The sequence below is a fragment of the Pan troglodytes genome, chromosome 7, assembly GCF_028858775.2.
Source record: "Pan troglodytes isolate AG18354 chromosome 7, NHGRI_mPanTro3-v2.0_pri, whole genome shotgun sequence".
Taxonomy (NCBI): domain Eukaryota; kingdom Metazoa; phylum Chordata; class Mammalia; order Primates; family Hominidae; genus Pan; species Pan troglodytes.
In genome coordinates this window covers 68552921-68578728 of record NC_072405.2, presented here as the reverse complement: position 1 = coordinate 68578728, position 25808 = coordinate 68552921, and the positions used below count along the sequence as shown (strand labels likewise).

General features: G+C 36.0%; 1 long non-coding RNA gene across 1 annotated transcript in view; it reads left to right on the top strand.

Moving 5' to 3' along the window:
- The first annotated feature begins 21804 nt into the window (after positions 1–21804).
- The window catches only part of LOC134810875 (uncharacterized), a 29333-nt gene continuing 25329 nt past the window's right edge, over positions 21805–25808 (top strand). Inside the window, exon 1 of the long non-coding RNA XR_010159581.1 lies at positions 21805–21937. This is a non-coding gene — a long non-coding RNA (uncharacterized LOC134810875). The remainder of the gene's footprint in view (positions 21938–25808) is intronic.

Here is a 25808-nt window from a genome sequence, read left to right as displayed (position 1 = left end):
TGTGGCAACCTTGTGTTGAGCAAGTCTGTTGGCACCATTTCCCCAAAATAATGTGCTTACTTCATGTCTGTGTGTCATATTTTAGGTAATTCTTGCAATATTTCAAACTTTAAAAAGTTTTTTAAAGAATTTTTTTTTTTTTTTTTTTTGAGACAGAGTCTCATTCTGTCACCCAGGCTGGAGTGCAGTGGCGTGGTCTCTGCTCACTGCAAGCTCCACCTCCCGGGTCCATGCCATTCTCCTGCCTCAGCCTCCCGAGTAGCTGGGACCACAGGCGTCTGCCACCATGCCTGGCTAATTTTTTGTATCTTTAGTAGAGATGGGGTTTCACCGTGTTAGCCAGGATGGTCTTGATCTCCTGACCTTGTGATCCACCCGCCTCGGCCTCCCAAAGTGCTGGGATCACAGGCATGAGCCACCAAGCCCGGCCAAGAATGAAATATTTTTAAGTGAGACAGGGTCTCACTATGTTGCCTAGCCTCGTCTTGAACTCCTAGGCTCAAAGGATCACTTTTATTATCATTGTGTGTGTTATGGTGATCTGTGATCAGTAATCTCTGATGTTACTATTGTAATTGTTTTGGGGTGCCATGGATCATGCCCATATAAGATGGCAAGCTTAACTGATAAATGTTGTGTGTATTCTAACTCCTCTACCCATCAGCCATTCCCCTGTCTGTCTTCCTGTTATCTGTCCTCTCTATTCCCTGAGGCACAACAATATTGAAATTAGGCCAATTAATAACCCTACAATGGCCTCTAAGTGTTCAAGTGAAAGGAAGTGTAGTTGCACACCTCTTACTTTAAATCAAAAGCTAGAAACGATTAAGCTTAATAAGGAAGACAGGTTGAAAGCTGAGACAGACTAAAATCTAGGCCTCTTGTGCCAAACAATTAAGGAAATCATGAATTCAAGGGAAAAGTTCTAGAAAGAAATCAAAAGTGCCACTCCAGTGAAGACAAATGTGATGAGAAAGCAAAACAATCTTATTGCTGAGATGTAGAAATTGTTAGTGGTCTCAATAGAAGATTAAACCAGCTGCAACATTCCATTAATCAAAGCCTAATTCAGAGCAAGTCCCTAAATGTCTTAAATTCTATGAAGGTGAGAGAGGCGAGAAAACTACAAAAGAAAAGTTTGAAGCTAGAAGAGATTTATTCATGATGTTTAAGGAAGAAAGCTGTCTCCATAACATAAAATACAAGGTAAAGCAGCAAGTGCTGATGTAGAATCTGCAGCAAGTTATCCAGAAAAATCTAGCTAAGATCATTGATGAAGGTGACTGCGCTAAACAACAGATTTTCAGGGTATAGAAAACAGTCTTATATTGGAAGCTTTCATTTAGAACTTTCATAGCTAGAGAGGAAATTCAACGTCTGGCTTTAAAACTTCAAAAGACAGGCTGACTTTCCTGTTAGGGACTAATGCAGTGGGTGGCTTTCAGTTGAAGGCAATTCTCATATGCCATTAAAAAAAATCCTAGGACTCTTAAGAATGACAGTAAATCTACTCTGTATGTGCTCTAGAAATGGAACAACAAAGCCTGGATGACAGTACATCTGTTTGCAGCATGGTTTACTGAATATTTTTTGGGTGGTATGGATTGGAAGTTTACTGAATATTTTCAACCCACTGTTGAGACCTAGTGCTCAGAAAAAAAAGATTCATTTCAAAAGATTTTCAAGAGTTATTATTTAAGAAATACACTTTGTAAGGCTATAGCTGCCATAGAGATTTCTTTAATGGATGCTGGCAAAGTAAATTGAAAACATTCTGGAAAGGATTTACCTTTCTAGATGCCATTAAGAACATTTGTGATTCATGGTCAAATATCCACACTAACAAAATATACACATTAACAGGAGTTTGGAAGAAGTTGATTTCAACTCTCATAGATGACTTTGAGGGATTGAAGATTCGGTAGAGAAAGTAACTGCAGATGTGGTGGAAATAGCAAGAGAACTAGAATCAGAAGTAGAGCCTGAATTGCTGCAACTCATGATAAGACTTGAATAGATGAGGAGCTGCTTTTTTATGGATGAGTTAGAGAAGTGGTTTCATGAGATGGAATCAACTTCTGGTGAAGATGCTTTAAACATTGTTGAAATGACAGCAGAGGATTTAGAATGTTACATAAAATCAGTTGATAAAGCAATAGCAAAGTTTGAGAGGATTAACTAGTTTTTAAAGAAGTTCTATTATGAGTAGGATGCTCTCAAACAGCATTGCATGCTACAGAGAAATCTTTCATGAAAGAAAGAGTTAATTGATGAGGCAGACTTCACTGTTGTCTTATTTTAAGCAATTACCACAGTCATCTCAACCTTTAGCAACCACACTGATCAGCAGCTATCAACATAAAGACAAGACCCTCCACCAGCAAAAAGGGCATAACTCACTGAAAGCTCAGATGAAGGTCAGCATTTTTTAGCAAGGAAGTATTTTTAAATTAAGGTATGTATATTGGTTTTTCAGACATAATGCTTTCACACACTTGATAGACTACAGTATAATGTAAATATAACTCTTATATTCATCGTGAAACCAAAATGTTTCTGTGACTTGCTTTATCACGATATTCACTTTATTGTGGTGGTCTGGAACTGAACGTGCACTGTCTCTGAGGTATGCCTGCATATAAGGCATACCTTACAAATATTTTCCCAGGCCTCTTCATTGAAAGGAACTAGAAACAGTGACACCCTAGTAGCAATGAACATCTCCAGCACCCAGATTTTTGTTTTCATGTGCCATTTTTCAATTAAATGAGCCAGTGCTCCTTGGTGAAATAGTTGATTTTAGGATTGAGGAGGGCAAAATATAAAATGAGACTAGCTGGGCGCTGGCTCCCACATGTAATCTAACCTATTTGGGATGCTGAGGAGGGAAGATCGCTACAGCCCAGGAGTTCAAGGCTGCAGTGATCTGTGATCACACCACTCTAGCTTGGGCAACAAGCAAGATCCTGTCCCTTTGAAAAAAGAAAAAGAAAAAGAGGGTTACTGAAGGTTGTGCTAAAAAACAAAACCAAACAGAAATAATAGTGGCATGTTAAAAGGATGTAGCAGCCTATCTAACTGCTGGAGCAATTTGAGTAATAAATAAGTAATGATAATATTGGATTGCAACCCCTAAAATAAGTATTCATAAATTCATACTGATATAAATAAATAGAGTTTAGTTTTCCTCTCCTTGAGGGTTGTCAGGATTTATTGACTTGCTTTTAAATAATAGAGTTTGAGAAGAGAAAAATAATAACTTCACAGTGAGGAAACCTAAGTGACACCACATTAACCAAGTGATTAAGGTTAATACTAGCCATCTAAAATTTAGGTAATAGTATTGTACCAATTTACTGCAGTTATGTAAAATATTAACAATAGGGACACCAAATGAATATTTTGTAGGAACCCTCTGTTCTACCTTTGCAACTTTTCTACAAATGTAAATTTATTCACAAATAACGTTCTTTAAGAACAAAATGTTCTGCAATTATTGGTTGCAGTATCTTATGTATGTCTTTTATGTTAATTTATTTGCAAGGTAATTATAATCTAGTTCTTTGATGTGTGTTTTGAAATTTAGAAAGCTTGCATTGTAGTAATAATTCTATTGGACAAATATATGTGCACCTGTAATGTGACCTCAAACTACATAAAATAAAAATGGACAGAACTACATAGAGAAATAGAGAAATCCATAACCACACTGGGAGATATTTTTGTTAACCTTTCTATATGTTTATATTATACATACTTTCCTTCTTACCAGCATACAGTTGGGCCTGAAAAACATATTTTTAAAAAATGGAAACACTTAGTCAACAGTATAAATTACTGACACATTGGGATTTAAATTCACTGTCTTTTGTCCTTACTCCAGCTTTTGTATGTTCTCCTTTTCTCTTTGTGTCATTCTTCGAATTATTATTTTTATTATTTTCATCCTTATTAGCTAGTTGATTTTATAGATTTTTCCTCTTCTTTTAGTGGTTTTCCTAAAAAATTACGTCATGAATCCCTTGCATACAAGAGTCCTTGGTACTTTTATCCTTTTCTCAGAAAATGTACAAATCTTAAAACACTTTAACTCTATTTATCCTCTTCTTAGCTTATATGGTATATTTGTTATTTTGTTATTTTTGTCTTTATATATATATAAATGTTTTCTTAACAAATACACATACACGTGTGTGTGTGTTTGTATGTGTGTATATGCGTGTGTGTGTTTTAGAGATGAGGTCTCACTCTGTTGCCCAGGATGGAATGCAGTGGCACAATCATAGATCACTGCAGCCTCAAACTCCTGGGATCAAGGGATTCTCCTGCTTCAGCTTCCTTAGTAGCTAGGAATACAGACATGTGCAATGACACCCAGCTTAATTTTTAAAACATTTTTTTGCAGAGTAAAGGTCTCACTAGGTTGCCACACACATATTTTTAAACACTATTATACTCTTAAAATGTTTTAGAAGCAAATTTCATTCAAATCTTTACACATGTTTATCATTTTTATTGCTCATCCTTCCTTCACCAATTCCTGAACTCCCATCGGGTTTCATTTCCCTTCTGCCTGAAAAACACCTTTTTGTATTTCTTTCAGTGCTGGTCTGCTGGAGCTAAATTTTCTGTTTTTCTTTGTTAGAAAATATCTTTGTTGTACCCTCACTTTTGAAAAATGCATTCTTTGAGTATAGCATTCTCAGTTGGCAGTTATTTTTTTTCCATGCTTTGAAGATATTAATCCTGTGTTTTCTGGCTTCTATTGCTTCTGTTGAAAAATCTCCTGCAGTCTGATTCTTGGTCTTTTCAGATTCATCTTTTTTTGTCCCTTATGTGGTGGTAAGATTTTCTCTGTTTTTAACATTTTCAAATGATATGCCTATTAAAAAAATTTATCCTGCTTGTGGCTCAGAATGCTTTTTGAATATTTCCTTTGGTTACCACTTTTGGACAATTCTCAACCACTATCTTTTCAAATATTACTACAGCTCCATTTTGATTTCCTTCTGGGAAAGCAAATTACATGTATGTAAAATACCCTTGGTCTCTTTCTCCTCTATTGTTTATTTTTTCCTACACAAGTTTTCTATCTGTTTTGTTCAGAGTATTTTTTCTGCCTGCTTTCTAGTTCAATAATATTCTTTCCAGTTCTGTTTAATATGCTGCTAAATTTATCCAGTGGATTTTTAATTTTGGACATTATACTTTTCAGGTCTAAAATTTTCTTATTTCATTTTACAGTTTGTAGTGTTCTGTTGAAATTCTCAATGTTGGATTTTATTTTCTTAAACATATTAAGCATAGCTATTTAATGTCTCATGTCTGCTAATTATTTTGTGGGCTCTTTGTGTATCTATTTTATTTTCTGCTTATTTTCCTTTTTAAATTCATGTGGAATTATCTCCTTTTGTTCATGTTCTTTGATTAAATGCTGGATATTATGTGTAGAAATATTTTTAACAATTTTGCTGATGATATCTTTATAATACATAATATATGTTACATTATATATAATTAAATATATAAAATAAGTATAAATTCTTCAGGGAGGATGTATACTTGTTTCCAGAAGTAAGTAGAGGCACTAGCAATCTGGATAATCTAATCCGGTTCTGGATTTGCTTTATTCTTATGGTGTAGCTGGTGTTTGTTGTTCAAACTCTAATTATGTGCAGTTTACCAGGGTCGCTCCTTCTTGTCTAGACATAGACTCTAATGCTTGTGCCCCTAGACAATCAAAGCTGTTGAAAATGCTTTTCAGCTCCTCAGGCTCTCATATGTCTCTTCCTGAATTGGAAGACATCCTTGGGATACATGCCAGGCTCAATTTTCTGGGGATTCTTCTTTTCCTGGATCATATGCCCTAATTCTTCACTACCTTGTTAATTCCATCTTGCTTTCAAAAAGCTTTCATGAATATTTTTTCCAGATTTCATGATTTGTTCTTAATGAAGGAATTGTCTAGTCCACTTTAACTTGAAATAAGTTAGTTACTGCTTTATTTTCTTAGTCTGGTAGAAAGCAAAGTTGTGCATGAAGATGAGAAAGGAAATGTCAGCAGTTTAAGGAGCAAGAAAACATGTGAAAAAGTCGACTATTACCATAGTGACAGGTTAAATGAATTTAATGATAACGTAATACTATAACATTATAGTATCAGATTATATTTTACTTGGTATTATTAACAGCACGCTTGGGGTTTTTAGTCATTAATTCAAAATGGTACTGGACAGTGTGGTTGAGCTTTCCTTTTGCTATGTTCTTTCATTATACAGGTGCAGAAGGCAGAGGTTATTGCTTTTATCTATGTCTTTGGCTTTGAAATGGCTACATTGTCTGAGGTATATACCCTGGGGTTTGTTGTTGCATGCCAGGAATATTTAGGACACAGACACACACAAGGAGTTTAGGAGCAGAGGTTTAATAGTAGAAGAGAAGAGAAAGAGAAACAGCTTTCTCTATAAAGTGGTCTCTCAGCAAAAAGATGGACAGGGGGCTCATGCATCCAATATTATAGTCAGGTTTGAAGAGGTGGTGTCTGATTTACATAGGGTTCACAGATTGTTTCGATCAGGTATGACTTTTACATAGCGCAAGGGGAAGGCTGTTCACCCCACCCTAATGGGCTTTCCAGTTGATTGGGGGCCATCTTGTCTGCTTCTTACTGTACACGTGGCTGACATAGAAAAGAGAAGATGGAGCCACCATCTTGAACATGTCTAGTCCTTAGTTCCTGCCAGCATTCACCCGTGCAAGCTCCCCGCTTGCTTGTCTGTGTCTTCAGCTCAACTTTACTGGCTTTTCTTTGTTAGAAAATGATTTGGGCCTGCTTTTCATAAAAGGAAAAGCCTTACAGAGGACTCCCATACCCTTACTATCTGCCTAAGTGATTTCTTCTTAACTCCCGTATCAGTTTTGTCTGACAAACCCAACGAAGACTTTGAGGGGCAAATAAATCCAGTTAATCAGGGAAGAGAGGTGATCATGGAGGTGAAAGAGAGTGAAAGCTGATGAGATCAATGAATTGAAAGTCTCAATGGGATAGAAAGATGATTGGCATTAGAGCACTAAAGGAAGACAGCTGGAAAGAAGTAGAGCTCAAAGAGGGATTCGTGGAATTGAGGTTGTTGGGAGATTGTGGGTATTGATGGTTACAAGGTCTGAGGGAGATTTCATAAGAGAAAGTCACTGAATCATTGAGATAAATTGGAGGACAAATTGAAAGAGAAAAGTTGAAGACCGAGAGCTGGAATATTGGAAGAATTACTTATGTGCATACTGAAATGGCCAATAATTAGGACTGGGGTAGTCTTGGTCTAACAGAGAGCCATGAGAAGTGAGAAGAAATAAAAAGAGAATTGAAGAAACCTTGGAATTGGTAGGAAACATAAGTAAGAATAATGGATGATATAATCTCATAAGGTTGTAGGTACAGAGAATGGTCTGGAAGCATCAATGAGGTCAAACCAGACAACTACTTCACATTCAGTTTTTATTTATTTATTTATTTATTTTGCTAGGGGTCCGAGGGAGAAAATACTGGACCATTTGAGAAGGCTACTGGGTAAGCACTGTCTATCAGAGACAATCAGATTTTCATGATGAATCATAGATTCCAATTGGCCCTGTGGAAATCGATGTATGTCCACATTGAAAGACTATTGTTGGGAATAAGGAAGAAAATGTGTATGAGACCATCAGGCATAGACTTGCCTACAGTATGAGTTCCCGTAACTCTAGTGAAATACCAGTTTCATATTACTTAGGATGAGTCTAAAATGTGTCAAGAGAGAAGGAGAGTTTTGACAATTTCTTTTGACCTCTTGACAATAAGCACTAACCAAGTATGTGCTCTTTCTCCACACACAATGTGCACAATTCTGCCTAAAAGCTTACATTAGAATGCCTTTGGCAGCAAATAACAGAAAATACAACTAAAATGGCTTAATTTATTATTTATTAACTCAAACAACAAAAGGTCTTCTGGTAGGGTGACTTCATGTTTTTTTTATTAAGGGGGTCGATGACATCTTCAAGGTCACAGCTTCATATTTTCTATTTTTGTATTCTGCTGTGTTCAGCATTTTGGATTGTTTTCTTATGCTGGTTTTCTTTATTCACCCAAGATAGCAGATGCAATTGCAGCCACCACATCCAGGTAATCTGGAGAAATGAAAAAAAAATTTCCTCCTGTGTGCAAATTTTAACAGTGAGAAGAAGTTTTCACAGCCACTTCCCCTTATGTCTCACTGTTCGGAGCTTCATCCCATGCCCACACCTAGGGCAGTGAGGCCCATGAGTGGATCCGACCAGATAGTGTCCACCCTCTGAGGCTGCCACCTCCTTCATTGAAGGACATACCTACTTACATGTTGAACAAAATCAGGGCATTGTTAGCAATAAAGAAGGAACAAGGACTATTGTTTAGCACCCAGAAGTGTACTTCACTCTTCTCCCTTTAATCTTTTAAACAGTTGCTCCTAATATTGCCACAATTATATTCTAGTTATCTGTTGACCCTAAACTTTCTGACATCTGTTTTTTCTATGTATAAACATACAGATATAATACATACATAGGCATAGGGTATATTAATGTTCTATTGCTGCACTTCAAATCACCACAAGTTTAGTTTCTTAAGACGACATATATTTACTATTTTACAGTTTTCATGGAACGGGAGTCCAGGCAAGCTGGCTCTTTGCCTCAACGTCTCACATGGGTGCAATTGAGAGGTTGGCCGCACAGGGTCCTTTTCAAAGTTGATTCAGTTTGTTGGCAGAATTTCGTTCCATGTGGGTATAGTCATGAGGTGTCCATTTTCTTGCTGGCTGTTAGCTAGGTCCTGCTCCCAGCTCCTAGAGGCTGCTGCAATTCCTCGTCATGGGGTCCCTATAGGTGCAGCATGGATGTTTGCTTCTTCCAGACCATCAAGACTGCCTCTGACCTCCAACCCTCTCCATAACATAACCATAGAGATGTCTATCCCATCACCATTTGCCATATAATGTAACCTAGTCAAGAGCAACTCTCTCATCATATGCACAGGTTCCACTTACACTTAAGTGGAGGAGATTATACAAGATGTGCATATCAGGGAGTAGAAATCTCGGGGACCATCTTAGACTTCTGCCTACCGAAATATATATGTGTTTTGTTATTATAATTATGCTAGTTTTCATTCCCATACAGATTTACTCCTTTGAAAGGAGAATCTTTTTTCCACTCTGCATTCAATACAAATATCTATGCACTTTAATACAATAAGGACCATGCACTCATTCATTACAACGGATTGACCATAAGAGCTGAATGTTCCAAACTGAATTCAGTATCCAGAACAAAAAGCCTTTGGTGGTATAGTGGGGCTACAGTTTTCAATATCTCTTCTTTGTCCACTTCCTTTTTAAAATTCAAATTCTTCCCAAAGAAGTAAAACATATTTTCATAAGTCCTGCCTCAGAATATTCTTATCTTTTCTTGTCCTGTGGTGATTTGTCTGTCTCCTCCCTCTCTTAGGTGTTTGAGATTTTCTCAGATTGGGTAACACGGGGCCTGACCCAGGATTAGCTTGTGTGGAGCAAATATGTGGGAACAAAGTAAAGACAGTTCTGGGTGGGGAAGTTCTCTAAGGAAAATAAGAAGAAAGTCTCATCTAAATCCTGTGAGTTCAGAGTTTAAGGTCTTTAATTACATTTTTAAAAATGTGCTAATTAATGTAGCAAGTGACTATGATTTAAAAACCTTATTCTGATCCTGATTCAAATAAAACAAACTGTAACACATTTAGAGACAATCTGAGAAATGTGAACATGTGTTAGATGCTATGGGGGAATTATTGCTATTTTTTTAGGCTTAATGATAGCACTGAGTATTGTAAGAAAATGTTTATAACTTTTAGAAATATGTTCAGAAGTATGTAGGAGTGAAATGATGGCCGGTACTTGAATTAAAATTATGCAGAGAAGAAAGAGAGAGACATGACAGAGGAAGAGGGAGAGAGAGGAGAGAGAAAGAAAAGAGGGTGCACGTGCACAAACAATAGATGAAGTAAATGTGGCAAATTTTTGATAATTATGAATCCTGTGATGAGTATCTCTAGAAATTCATTATCTTAACCTCTTTTTCACATATTTTAAGTGTTTTATAATAAAACATTTAAAAATGAGATTTGCCAAGTGCTGTTAGGCACTTCTCCATTTGAATGTCTTTGCATAAACTAAAGGAATAATGTGGTAGGATGCTTATTTTCCTTTTATATTTTTATTAAGAGACCCAAACAATAACGTGATAAATACATTTAAAATAGATAGCATCTAGATCAATTTTAAAGTCATCTTCTAACATTTTAAAAGTCATATCTGAATTAAGCCCACACTCTTGGGATTGTCTTGAATCAAAATTTATTTTCCTTTCTCTCAATGCTTTCAGAATATCTTTTGAATTCACTTGGCAAGGTATCTGAAGGTTTGCCTTTATTTATTTATAAATCCCTAGGTTCTGCCTGTACAGTTGGCAGCAAGACTATTATAAAATAGCTTTCCGAGTAGATCCTGTCCTTCTGTGTATTGACCTCATCAATAGAGACACTGATAACGGAGAGTGTTACAGGGACAACCTAAGTAAGCAGATTGTGGTGGACAGAGGATCCAAAATGTAATGCAAAAAATGCTTCTGCGATGGCTCTTGCCCCAGCAATGAACACGCAGATTTGCCCATGCCATGACTCAAGTCACCCAAGGATGGGTTAACAGGGACCAACCCACTTTTGCTTTCTGTTTTGCCAGCTCTTCTGCTCTTTACAGTGGAACATTATGTCATCCTGATCAGCACACAGCTGAATAACCTTCTGTCTTAAATGTTATTAGCAAGCCTTCTCTATTTGTTTTTTTTTTTAAATAGAATTGATGGAACTGTATTACGGGTTGAATTGTGTCCCTCCAAAATCCATATCTTAAAGTCCTAATCCCAGTACCTCAAAATGTGCACGTAGTTGGCAACAGGGACATTGTAGATGTAGTTAGTCAAGGTGAGGTAATTAGGGTGGACTCTGATGTGACTAGTGTTCTTACAAAAAGAATGGTGTGTGAGGAGAAGAGACATACAGAGGAAAGCCTGTGAAGACACAGGCAGAAGACCATCATCTGCAAATCAAAGAGCGGGCTTCTAAAGGAACCAACCCTGCTAACACCTTGATTTTGGACTTCTTAACTCCAGAGCTGTGAGAAACTAAATTTCTGTCATTTAAGCCACCCAGTCTGTTGTGCTCTGTTATGGCAGTTCTAGAAAATGAATACAAACCCCAGATAAATATTAGATGTCTTTTCATTTGCATTGCCACGTATTTATTTTTTGCCTATGTTTGAAGCCTTCAAACATTCCTAAAGTATATACCAGTAAAATGCCCACTTCATTCATTTAGGATGTATCTATGAAACACTAAGAGATGTGAAACAGCCATTCCTTTTTGACTTATAGTTAATCAGTTTCACCCGAGGACAGAGAAACCCCTTGCTTTGGTGCTGAGTTATCTGATGTGCTCTCCTTGTTACCCTTCCTTGCTTTGGCAGTTTCTACCTTTAGTTATCCTGATTAGTTTTCTTTCTTTAATGTGGGGAGTGGAGGGTGTGGTGAAGAGTATCAAACACAAGATTAGAGTAGTTGTACTTGAACTAGTATTTTTCTTAACAAAATGTCTTTATTTTTAAATTAAATCATACCTCTAAAGTTTAGTAGGAGAGAATAAAAATAGAAAAGGGCTTCACTAGACTATACAGAACTCCTAGGAAATTTTCTTTATAATTTGAGTCTTGTTTCCATTGTGTGTTACTTGTATAGCTCTAAGTTACCGAACTCTTCCAAATTTCAGTTTACTCAGAGACGAAATAGACAATCAATCATAAGAATCTTTCAGGGATCAAGTAAGATAGTCAATACGAATACATTTCTAAAATATAAAGCACTCTGGAAATCAAGATCTTGGCAATTATTAGGTCTCTGAAGGCAGAGTTTGTATCTTAGTTTAAACAAATATTCTTGTAACACTTTGTAGAATATTGCCGAGTGCATGGAGAAATCTTCATACTTGTGAAATGGAAATAATTGTTGAAAATAATTGGAGAATGGGGAAGCCTAACATCTCACTTTTTCTCCAGAAGTGAACTGAGGCTAAACACACAATATTGATTTATTATTGGTGGTGGCATATCATATCTTCCAAAGATGCCACTGCCAATATATCTATCTTATCCCACATGCTCTTCTTACAATGTGGCTGACACTCATCTTCCTGAAAGATGAGTCTAAGCTCTCTCTCCTTGTGACTGTGCTGAACAATGGAGTACAAGTGATGCTACCATGACTTCTGAGACTGGGTAATAAGGGGTATAACCTCCCAATCCTTCTCTCTCTCTCTCTTCACTTGCCTTTCAAAGCTGGCTACCACATTATAAGAAAGCCCCAGCCACACAGAAAGGCAGGTATAGATGTTCCAGTCAACAGTCCCAGCTAAGGTCTCAGCCTGCATCAACTGCAAGAACATGCATGAGTGAGCCTTCAGTTGGTTTGAGGCCACAGCCTTCAAGATTTCTGGATGAGGCTCCAGGCATCATGGAGATGAGCTGACCTCACTGGGCCCTGTCAGATTTTCTGACTCACAAAAAGTGTGAGAGACTACAAATGCTAAATGTGTTTTAAAGCACCAAAAGACATTTATTGTGTGGCAGTACATAACCAATACCTTGGTGAAGCTGGATTAGACAAAGGAGAGCCTGTTTAGGGCACTCTGAACTGACAAGTGATACTCCTGGTCCCAGGCAAAGAAGCTAGAGAAGGGCTGTGACTCTCTTGACCTTCCCTATGAGTGAAAAAGGCATGGGAGAGCGTCCTGTGTACTGGGGGAGCAGGAGAGGGTGAGGGGAAATGTCTGTGTGTCCATGAAGCAATGCTGCCCTGATTATTATATCTAAATGGATGATTGGCTCCCTCCTATCTCAATTTGGGTAAGTCACTTCTCCTACCATGGAGAGGAGTGACTGTAAGAAGTGTTTACTTCTGAAGTTCTGAACTCCTATAGAAATATCAAAATGAGATGTGTTCACCAACCGTGAAAACAGATCATTAAAAAAACTAGAAAAGAGAAATCAAACAATTATTTTTAACTCCAATGTAACAACCATTTTTAAAAATAGTAAGGTCAATTTGTGTGTGTTTGATATTCCTAGCACACATTGACCTACTCCCCAGTTATAACTTTTCCCTCTCTTGCCTGACCTACTTCATCTTAAACGTCACTATGGTTATGAAAATAAGGAATCTGATTAACATCAGTGGTGGTCACTGGACCACTGAGAACACATGCATTGGTTTCAAAGGAAGAAATTGGGGACAGAACTAATAATACTGAAATACTGAAAGGTGGAATCTGGTTCTGAGTAATGAGGATGTGGTTTCTGAAATCATCTGATCTGCTCTACCAGAGCTGATACAACTTTTCTTTATGGAAAAAATAAGCATGAAAGTACCCGGTGGTTCTTTTTAATCTGGTGCTATTTTAAAATTGTATGACAGCGTTAATACTTGCTCTTTCCTTTCAATTGACTTCCTTGGGGATTTAATCTGTAGGTTTCCTGTTTCTTTTACTCAAAAAGAAGAACATTTTTTTTTGTAGTGTCTATGCCACTAAATTGTCCATGTTTTTCACTACTTTTTCACAGGAGAATGCTCTTTTGTCCTGGTTTTTAAGTTTTATGTTTTTAATTTAAGGCTTACATACTTAGAGATTGTCATTTCATATAAAAACATACTGACACTTTCAAAACTCATAATTAAATTGGATGAATATCCAATTTATAAAATTGCTAAGGTTGTACAATTTACCTTTTCCTACATCTATTTAATTGAGCAATCTTCCATTAAAAGTTTAGCAGTGAAGTATTTTTCAAACCCCCACCATTTTTTTCCTCTATAAACAAAATAAATACGTTTATTTTTAGACAATCTTATATTAAATCAAAGGGGTATATCAAACCCTCTAGTGGAAAAGGGTGCCAAGAGAGATGTCTGCCACTGATCTTGTCTTGGGATAAATGTGTTCTCTTTCATTTAACCTACTCCAAGCCTGTCTCTGAGTCGAAACTTGTGTTGGCCACTTCAAATGACAAAGATACAACTTGTCTACTGAAAGGTGCTCTAAAAGATTACTGAAAAATCATAAGAAATTTCAGCTGCCTATGAATATTTCTGGTAGATTGAAGAGATTGACCTTGAGACCAACCTTAAGCAATCTTGGTATTTGTCTCTCATATATTTCCCTGATGGGTATGAGTATCACTTGCATTAAAAATGATGGATGTTGGCAATTTCATATTAATTGCCACAGGAAAAAAATCTTAACACCTTCTGATGGGCTCTGACCAGAGAGAGATAGAGAGGGAGACTCTATTGCCGCTAAATATGTTTCCTGGCAATTTTTGTGTAAACAAGTTTGAATTGGGGCCTTGGAATAGCTGAGAAAAACGTGTCATTGGCAATTGTCCTAGAACTACAAACAGTGCAAGAAAATGATGAAGTCACCTATTCAAGTAATCTCCAGGCTCAAAAAAAGAAAATAGGACATTTATTCTGTCTCACACTTTTCTTGGATCTGCTGGAGAGGAACTGAATCTCAGCAAGTTCTAAAAACAACTAGATTTGTGCTTATTCTTACTTATTCCTAGTAGAATTTCTCTCATCACAGACAGAATCATTTATCACTTTATAATGTGCATTTCCCCCTTACAGTCTCCATGTTTTAAATTAATTAAATGAACTTTAAAATACTTTAAGAACTCAGTACTGAGTACTTCTTCAGCGTGTTTTTAAAATGGGACTCTTTGGCATACTTTAAAGCCCTGTTAGTTGAGTGTGTGAGTGTGTGTGTGTGTGTGAGAGAGAGACAGCATGCATGCATGTATGTGTGTTAACCTACTGAGCCTTCTTTTTAGTATGTATTGAAAGTAACTTGGCAGAGGTAATTTTTTCTGAAAAATGTCTGGGTATATTATGGTTAGTCAGTTGTAGTATATCCTGCAGACCTAATAAGGACAAGTTATTGTTTGTTCATTCAAGCAGAATATTTACTATTTCACTTCTGTTCCAATATATTAATTTTATTCTTCTCTTAAGCTTATACCACACTCTATATTTTCCTTTGAGAGAGCCGTGGCAGATAGTAGTCTAAGCCCGAGACCGGAGTGTGGGGTGAGTGTGCATGGGGTGGAGGGTCGCAACGATTGTGTAAATAGGTCAAAGACACTATAGGCTAGATGTGACTTAAATAATGAGTCAACCATTGTAAATTAAAATGACAAAAGGATGGCTTTATTTTCATATTACACTTTCTGCATGCACTAACAGAAAATGAATTTACTCTGTAAAAATATTACTAAGTGCAGGCCCAAAAGATTATTAACCAAAAGTATGGGTATTGATTGTATAGCTCAAGATTATTATGAAGCTGCAAAAAGTAGTTCTGATAGAGCATTTTTCAAAAAAATTTAATTGAGACAGATATAGTTCGCATTTAATAATCAAAAAGTCTCTATTTGCAAAGAAATAATGTTCATCATTGTAGTGAGCTAATCTGATTGGAAAATTCTTGGTCTCATTTGTGACACTGGATGTACCTCTTTTGGCCCTGTGTTTTTACTCCTTTTGCTACCATGCAGATTTGTGATGAAAAAGAATCCCCACATATCTCAGTTGTGCAGGTTTGGCCACAATAGTAATAGATCAGACTCAAGTGAAAAAAGAAGAGCTGTGAATTTTCTTCATACACTGTGGACTGACAAATAAATAGGTGCTTTTAGTTTTCTTAATGATAAAATCAGATCAACTGTTAGGGAAATTCAGTCAGTTGCTAGGTAGGCAAATAACAAAAACACACCCAGTTAAACAAAAATATTGATTCAAGGATTTTGTATCAAATAATAGAACTTCAAAAATGCCTGAATTAGCCAAAGCAGAATGGAATATTTGCAAACTGCAAGTACATAGCATTTTGAACACAAGGAAAATGATTATTTATAAAGACTTCCATGTTACTCTCAAAAATTTATATTCTAAACCAATAGAAAAGGGCAAAAGCACTGTTATTCTAATATCTTCTTTTCATTTTCTTGAAAATTTTATTTTGGGAAACTCCCTATCTGAGTTTTTAAGTATATAATGACCAAGAGATTGCATTATTCCCATTAGTTAAACAGTTAATTTAAAGAAATAATCGAAGATATATGAGTTAGAGAAAAAGATGACTTGAATTCAGATGTGGGCAATTTTAATCAAGACGCGCTATATTCAGTAAACTCCATAAGATCAGTGAAGGGAAAAATGTATTAAGGTTAATCAGTTTTGAAGAAATCTAACTAGTAGATGATGTGCCCTGGTTTTTTTTCACTATGACAGGTGTAATAAGCACAATCACTGTTCATCTATATTTCACTGGGCATAAATGCAAATTTCACATTTTCACAGAAGAGGGAATTTTATTACATTATATTGATTTAGAAATAATTCATTAACCTCTACTCCTTCTTTTTCTTTACATATCAATCTGTCTCTATTCAGGGCTTTATCTTCATTTTTCAAGTGGTTACCGTGAAGTGTCTTATATTGCAGGCTATTAAAAAACCGTCTTTTATATATTCAGCTTTGTCATTCTTCACACAAAACTGGTACTTCTTTTCTGCACATTTTTGGATATTGTTTTGGTGTTCAGGAATGTTCGTTATGTTTTCTTGAAGTCAATTGAAGACAATTACATAGTCTCATATAGTGCAAAATACTTGTCGCATCCTTCATGGACCTTTACCAGTTTTTGGAAATGAAATATATTTACATGCTGATTTTTTCTTCTCCCTCCAAAATCAAGTCTATATAATGTAGATGGATCTAATGGGTCTGAGTCTTTTATATTCGATCAGTGAGTTTCAATGAGAGAGGAGAGGGATGTTATGATCCCCTCGCCCAACCTGGGACATTGGACAATAATATCTGGAGACAATTTTTATTGTCATGAGTGGAGGGTTTCTTGCTACTGACTTCTAGGAATGGAGGCCAGAGGTGAGGCTTAATAGTTTACCATGCATAGAATGACCCCTGACAATGAAGAATTATCTGGTTCAAAATGTTAACGGTGTATGAAGTTGGGAAAACCCGGATTAGATGGTTTGCATTGAAGTCTAGAGTTCATTACTCTTTAGCAGTGTGAAATCAGATACAGCTTAACTTCCTTGTGACTTTCTTTCCCTTTCCCATAAAAGTTGAAAATTGAAACCCCAAATAAATAATCAGTGATGCACAAAAATGTTTATGCACAAGGATGCTTACAAAATTTTACTTATAATAGTAAAAGGTAGAAAACAAGCTAGATATCTAATGATGCAAGATTTTATAGAGTTAAGTTATTGTTAATTCATAATTAAAATAATATGTAGCATAAAAACATATTTTAGGTGAATGTTGAAATAATGTAGAAAGTGTTCAGTGCAAAACGTGAATAAAATTATCATAACATGTGAAGTATACAGAGTGATCTAATATCAGGAAAACATATGTGTTGTTTATTTATTCTCACAGAAAAAAACTGAAAACAAAATTTGGTTGCCTCTGGGTAGTGGCACTATGGTCAATTCTGCAATTAATATATACTTTTAAGTTATAAAAATAGAAGTGACATTTTAAAAAGCATAGACAACAAAACTCGCTCTGAGACTCAAGGCGATTGGATGTGGTTGAGAGCACAAACCCTGGGACCTAACAGGTGTGAGTTTATATTTTTATTCTGCTACTTACTTGCTGTGTGACTTTGGGCTTCAGTTTTTTCACTTGTAAAAGTAATGGTCCCTTAAAGTGGCGTTTTGATGCTTAAATGGTACTGTATATAAATCATCTGGTCAAATTTAGCTCTTGTCACCCTTCTTTAAATGAGATAATTTAAGGCATTATTCTGTGGATTCTTGAAGGTGTTTTCTTATTTATTTATTTATTTATTTATTTATTTATTTATTTATTGTGACAGGGTCTTGCTCTGCCACCCAGGCTGGAGTGCAGTGGTACAATCATGACTCACTGCAGCCTCAACTTCCCAGGCTCTAGTGATACTCCCACCTCAGCCTCCTGGATAGCTGACTATAGGTGTACACCACCATGCCCAGCTAGTTTTTTGTATTTTTTTTGTAGAGACTGGCTTTTGGCATGTTGCCCAGGCTGGTTTTGAACTTCTGGGCTCAAGCGATCCACCCACCTCATCCTCCCAAAGTGCTGGGATTTCAGGCACAAGCCAGCCCGCTGGCCTGTTTTCCTTTTTATTTACCCCCTATAGTGACCAATCCAGATCTTGGATTTTAGTACTGAGAAATGTACTTGCTGATTGATCTGTGGCTGCATTAGAGAACTTGGTTTGATGCCATATTCCCATCCCCACCACTACCCCAGCTTCCAGTTTCAATTCAATTTAATGTGATTCGATTCATAACTATTAACAGAGCACTTATCTGTTTCTCTAATAAATACAAATATGAATAAGACAGGATCCCTCTTTACCACAGTCTCAGGGCCTGGCAGGTAAGGCAGATAGAGATGAGAACATTTTGTAAAATTGGGGGCAGTACTAGGTACAGTTTTTAAGAATGGGAGAAACTAGTGATGGGAAAGGAGACTATTCCAGGTGTTCCCTTCATGTTGCACTGACACCTTGAAAGTGAAGAGTTGAGGCATCTTCAGGAACTGCAAAAGATCTGATGTGGATGGCTTGTTGTGGACAGTAAAATAAGAATGAGAATTAGACTGTAGAAAAAGTCTTGGAGCAGATTAGAATGGTCCTTGACTACTGAGCTAAGGAAACCAGGTTTTATTCTGTGTGCAGTGGGGGAATCACTGAAAAAGTTCTTAATGGGGAAGTGGCATAAAAATAAACTCTGATTAGTGACTGGAAAGGTCATGTAGCTAAATTTAAAACCTGTTTTATCTTACGTAAAATAGGCTAACTTACAACTACGCTCAACTCCTCCAGGCAAACCACATATTTATTGATTATTTTTGTAATTAATTAGAATTAAAGAATTTTGGACAAAATTAATGGGAGCAAGGACAGTATCTTATGCCCTGGTCATGATATTGGTTGAAGATATAATGATAGTGATTGATTCCTGAATAAAATTATTATTTCTATCTCTAAAATGATCAGATAGAATTCATCTGAGAAATTCATTTATTATACAGTTGAGAAATAAATTAATATCAATGCTTAAATTATTAATTCCAATTCCAAATTTCCAAAAGGAAGAAGTATGATTTGGATACATACTTTTGAGTATATATGTCATGTGTGTGGCCGATCTGTAAGATTTACTTTTTAGGAGATGACACCCTTGGTTTATAACATTGTTAGTAAATTCATTTTCAGAGAGAAGAAAATCTTGCTTCAATGGCAAGAAAAATTAGTTCTTAGCAATTCTAACTTCAGTGCTTATGTTATTAATTTTAGAGAATGGCCAAGGGAAGCAAATAAAAAGAATTTGCTTATCTGAGAAAAAATATACTAGACCAGAGGATCTGTCCACTTTCTTTTTAGATGATTCTGTGAAATATGTTGGCCCATTACCAAAATACATATTTTAAGAATTATCCTTCTTTCTAAGCAGTGTTTTGCAGTCCATTTCCAAGTCTAAGGTGATTTAAATTACATGATTTCTCTGTGCATTTCAAATAAGGTTTTTAATATTTTAGTTTTAAGTAATAAAATGCCATTCAAGTGTGTAATTTATTACTAAACCCATTAATATTTATAGCCCTAAAATGATTTTCCTGAATGGTGGAAAAAAAACCTCTCGATGTCATTTCTTGCCCAGGAAAAAAAAAGCAACAACAATGACAAATCCTGTGACAGAAATATATTAAATATAAACTTTTTTTAGATAAAGAACATAAACTTTTTCATCAAGTCATTTTCTATAGAATTCTGCACTCTGAAATTCTAAGTTAAGTTTAATTCATAGATTAAGTGTTTGGGGATATTTATGTGATTGTGCAGCATTCTCTGTAAACTCTGATTTTGGAAACTTTCTTTTGAAATAAACAATTCAACTGAATAAATGTTCCATGTTATGTATTTAAGAAAGAGATTATGATGTCTAGTGGCATCAGTCATTAATTTCATTTAATAAATATTTATCCACACATTAATATGCACCAGGCGCTGTTTGAGGCCTGAAAATACAGCAATGCTACAATAAATTTCCAACATCTATAGTTTTATGGAGCTTACATTTCAGTGGAAATTGGGGACCATTTTGTTTTAATTTGTATTAATAAATGAAAAGCATGACTCATATTTTATGCATTTAATTTTTTCTCAAATGTTGTAAACTTTTGACATATTTCTACTGTGTGTCCAGGGCTGTATTGCACCACGAAGACGCTGAAAAGACGAATACCAGAGTCAATGACTTTGAAGAGTTGATGATCATTTCTTTATTTTTGTCTCCCTTCTGAGGACTCTATCTCTCACTTGACTTACCATGATAGGCCATGTGGTCCTATCTCTTCTTTCAGTTATTAACTCTCACAAGCCAGGATGAAATTAGAATGAAAACCACTGTTAAGTCATCTCCCCAAAGACCCACTTTTACCATGTCATTCTCTGCTTGAGAAGCTTTAATGTTCAATTATTTTCTATGAGATCAAGGCTGAATTCTAAACTCTGGTGTCACTCAGTATTAATCAGGGAAGCAGAACCATTGCATTTATTACAAGTAAGGAATTCATTTTAGGAATAAGACCTAAACAACTGGGCAAGAGAACTGGGGCAGTGAAGGTCTGAAAGATGAGTTGGAGCATGACAGAAGTCAGGTGGTGAGTCTGATGTCTCTGTTGGTTAGCCCAGCTGACAGGTGGGCTTTGTTAATGCTGTCTGATATACCTGGAATACTTATCTGCCTTCCCTTTGCCAATCTGCACACCTGCTCCCCAATTTAGATTATCCATTAAACCCCAGATTACAATGGCTGTGGCTTTGTTTAAAATTGTGATAACATTTGTGAATATAATATGTATTTGAAATTTTTGTTTCTACTATGAAATGGCTGCCAAATTTTGAGAAAGAGATGACTAACAATGTGGAAAAACAGATTTGCCTAGAGAAAAAGTTCATTGACCTTGGTTAAGAATGGTTTCAAACAAATGTTGAGAGGTAGAGTTTCACAGATTCATAGAGGATTAGGTGATCTAAAAATGGGAGAAGAAAAAGTAAGCTGGGTAAAGGTATAAGATTTTTAAATATGATGGGACTAGACAGATAGATGAGGAATAAATGGAAGGGAGATTCATCATGTTGCAATAAGAAGGAACAGGGGTCAGGCCTGGTGGCTCACACCTGTAATCCCAGCACTTTGGGAGGCCAAGGTGGGTGGATCATCTGAGATTAGGAGTTCAAGACCAGCCTGACCAACATGGAGAAACCCTGTCTCTACTAAAAATACAAAAAATTAGCCGAGTGTGGTGGTGCATGCCTGTAATCCCAGCTACTCAGGAGGTTGAGGCAGGAGAATCACTTGAACCCAGGAGGCGGAGGTTGCAGTGAGCCTGAGCCGAGATCGAGCCGTTGCACTCCATCCAACCTGAGCAACAAGAGCGAAGCTTTGTCTCAAAAAAAAAAAAAAAAAAAAAAAAAAAAGGAACAGGGTTGAAAGCCAGATTTACCAGAAAGCCAAGGGAGTTGTGAGAAAAATAACAAGTTGAACATTTCTTTCAGTTCTCAATATGACCTCATATTGATATCTGTGAAAACAAACAAAGATAAGAAAGTGGCAGATGTTGTTATATTGCTTGACTGGGCCAGAACATGCTCTTCACGCTTTCCATATGTTAACTAGTAATCCTCCCCATCTCTGGAGAGGTAAGTACTCTTATTATCTCCACTTTACAAATAAGGAAATGTGGTACGAGCAGATTATTATTATTATTATTATTTGCTCACACTATCATAGCTATCAAAATATGAAGGTAGAATTTGAAGTCATTCAATTGGACTTCAGAATATATAGTTTTTACCATTGCACTATTCTCTATTTAGTAGAAAGTTAATTTGTGAAGTTAATAAAAGCAACTTATTTCCCTCCTGAATATCTAAGATACACCAAGACCAGAGAGTATTAAAAATTCTAAACATTCAACAGTGTCTCCCCATCAACTTGGAAACCAGGGGTGTTTCCTCTACCTTCCTACACTTACATTCTTAATTTTTGTTGTGCCCTTTTACCTGTCAATTTATCAAACTGGAGCAGCAAACTATGGTCCATAGACTAGCAGCATCAGTACAACTTGGGAGCTCGCTAGAAATGCAGAGTCTCCTACTGAATCAGAATTTGTCTTTACCAGGAGGTGATTCATATGCAAGGTTGAGAAAACTGCTTTAGGTTGTCTTTTAGAAAAAAAGGTATTCACAAATGAGGGCCAGTACATCTTCACGACAAAATTTACTGCCCATTCCCACCTCCTACCCAATTCACACCAAACTTCACATAATATCACCTGGGAGTTTAGAAGTAAATACAAATTCTTGGCTCCCTTTCTAGATGTACTGAATCAAAACTTTTCGGGAAAGAAAGCTAAAGTCTTTAAAAGTATCTTGAGTTTTTCTGAAGTGGGGTTAGATTTGGACACTTGGGTTGAGATTGTACCACCTCTTTACCTCTGTCTAGAGTGCAGAAGAAATGCATGATGAATCCAATTCATTTATCAAGGCGCAGAACAAAGATGGCCTTCTCTCTCAGGCTTTGCCTATGTCTTCAGATAAAATCATTTTATTTCTCATCATGTGAAACATCCTTTGCTATTGTACCTATTACACTGTGCTTATTTGTTTACATTCCTATCTTGCATCCTGGCTAGATTTCTTAATAGGAACTCCATAAATTTTTATTGGATCAATGAATATATAACAAATGACATGTGTTATGAGCATATAGTACCATTTAGTAATAATGGTACTTTCTTACTATTGACCATGGCTGCTTGCTTTACCATCTACTATTCATTAGTGATAGAGTTTTTCATTCTTGCAGTTCCTTGCAGATGAATTATTTCATAGCATCATGTTAGGTTATCATTTTTATGACTAATATTTGTTTTAAATATTTGTTCTTATGTATAGGTGAAAAAGGTAAAAATACCAAATTATCCACTTAAATGTATTTTATACATGGTTCATACATAATTTCATGTTAAGAAACTAACCAATGCATTTAGTTTTAGTTTGTTCTTAATTGCAAAAAAAAAGGTATATAAGTTGAACTAATTCTCAAAGATCTGTTTGTTCTCTTTCTTAGAGCTTTCAGAATGCTCTTATTGTTTAAAAAATAAAAAAAACATGTTTTGGAAATTTTCTAAAGGAGAATTTCTTTAGAATCAGCAATGAGTAAGACTATACTTTGACTCCCATTTCTTTTCTTTCTTCTTAAAAAAAAAAAAAAGCATGGCCTTTACATAGATTTAAGGGCATCAGAAACTTCAGAGTGACTCATAGTAGCTACGTTTTCAACTTCCACTTCAAATTTCTGAATTTAGAATTTCCCTGTGGAAACCAGAAATTGAGTTTCTCCTGATTATTTAATTTATAATTGCTCCAGCTATTTAGCATGACAAAGTTAGCTGAAGCAATTTGGAAATTAGGCCGTGTGGTCACAAAATGACACCAACAAAAATGAATGAAAATTTCCTTTGCTATGTAATGTACAACTTCCTCTTCTTAGAAAGGTGCTTCGCTACAGTTGGAATCAGATTAAATATTCACTACCTTGTTTAGATTCTTCTATTTATCCTAGGGTTTACTTAATTAACTCCACTGTTCCAATTGTAAAACACAATTGTCAATTTTAGGCAATATGATCAAAGGTGTAATTGTAGGGGAAATATGTAAGCTTTATATATCCCCTTTAAAGATAATCAGAGTAAATGTTTCCTTTTCCTTAGGAACAAATATACCTATTGACTGGGCCCAAGATGGGAGACCTTGTTTGAGGCAAACCTTCCTAACCATTAAACAAAACGAAGTTTATGACCCCAAACAGCTGTTACTAAGTGGAGGAGGAGGTTTTGTATAAGGATGACACTGAAAAATAAAACTAAAAATAGAATTTATTAATAAAATGTATAAAATTGTATTTTACATACATAGATAAAACTACACATTTACCTTACTTCAGTAGACGGTCACATTCAGAAGTTCAGAAGACAAAAAAATGTGAAGAATTTAGAGAAGTTCCAGATATAAAAATGATTTATAGTATTAAAAATAGAATCAATGAAATAAATACATAATGACCAGAAAACATTTTAGAGAAGAGAAGCACAGCTCCATTTATGTGTCGTCAAATCAACAGGCTTAAAAGATGTAAAACCCACCACACTTGATGAATAGCTTATAAATAAGTTTCCTCTTAGTGAACTAATCAGTAGTTTGAATCAACCAAATTTAGCATCACCTGAAGGAGAGGGCTAATTTTTAGCTAGAAACTTACAGGTTATATACAAGAAGAAAACGTGGCACTTGGAATAATCTTTTTTATTAATTGCTAAACATCTTCATTTCTAAGTCCTCATAGCAGCTATTTCAAAATTACCTTTAAAATGCTCCAGTTTGCTCTTCCTAGGTGATATCATTTAGTCCCACACTTTCAAATACCACCCATATGTATGCCGATGGCTCAAGTCTATTTCTGAACAAGATTTCTTACCTGAGCTTGAGTTTCCTGTACTCAACAGCACTTTGGACAATTGTAATTATTTGCCTCACGCTCACTGCATTCTCAACAAGGACGATGCAGAAATAACACTTCTCCCAAATATGCTTTCCCTCGTCCTTAATGTGAATAACACAGTTCTTCCAGTTTTTTAACTAGGAGTTCTCAGCATCATCCCCAATTCCTCCTTCTCTGTTAATCGATAACCCAGTCAAAGAGATTTTACCGCTCCCTACTATATTGGTTCCATCTCTTCCTTTCATGCTCTGAGTGAATCTGAGGAGCTCCTGGGGCAGATATTTGTCCTATCTCATCTCATCCTGGCTGTTACAATGGTCTTCGAAGCACCCTCATGTATAATTGTTTTTTCTTCCCTTCAATCTATTTTCCACATCGCCAACAATAAGTTTGTTTCAAAGACAGTCATTTGATTTCTCTTCTTAAAATTCCTTTCTCTGGGCAGCAGGATAAAATCTATCCTCCATGGAATGTCATTCCAAGCCATTTTGGATCTGATGTCTCCTGTAACTCTTACCTCAGTTCTTCGGATTCTCTTCTCATCTTTTAAACTCTTCTAGTACTAACCTTTCAGTTCCTTGAACATTCTGTACTCCCCCATGCCTTTGTGCCATTTTTCCTTCTATATTTTTGCCTAGAATGACCTCTACGTCCTCTCCATTTGGCCTTTTCAATTCACCATTGAAGACCTAGCTTAGCACAGCTTCTGCTATGAAAGCCTCCATGACCTCCCCAAGGAGGACAGACTCCTCAAGTGTCAAGGTGGTAGATGACAGTTTTCATTATTTAAAATTTACATTTCTTTAATAAATGCTAAGTTTAAATACTTTTATTCACTGTTGATTTCTCTGTAAGCTTAAAAAAGATGATTTTTTTTCTGTGTTCCTAGAAAATTATAAACTTCTGTAGATGAGGAACTGTGATCACTTCATCTCAGGCTGGAGTAACAGAGGCTTGATTTAGTGAAAACTGATGGACAATGAGAGTTTCCAAACAAGAAGAAAAAAT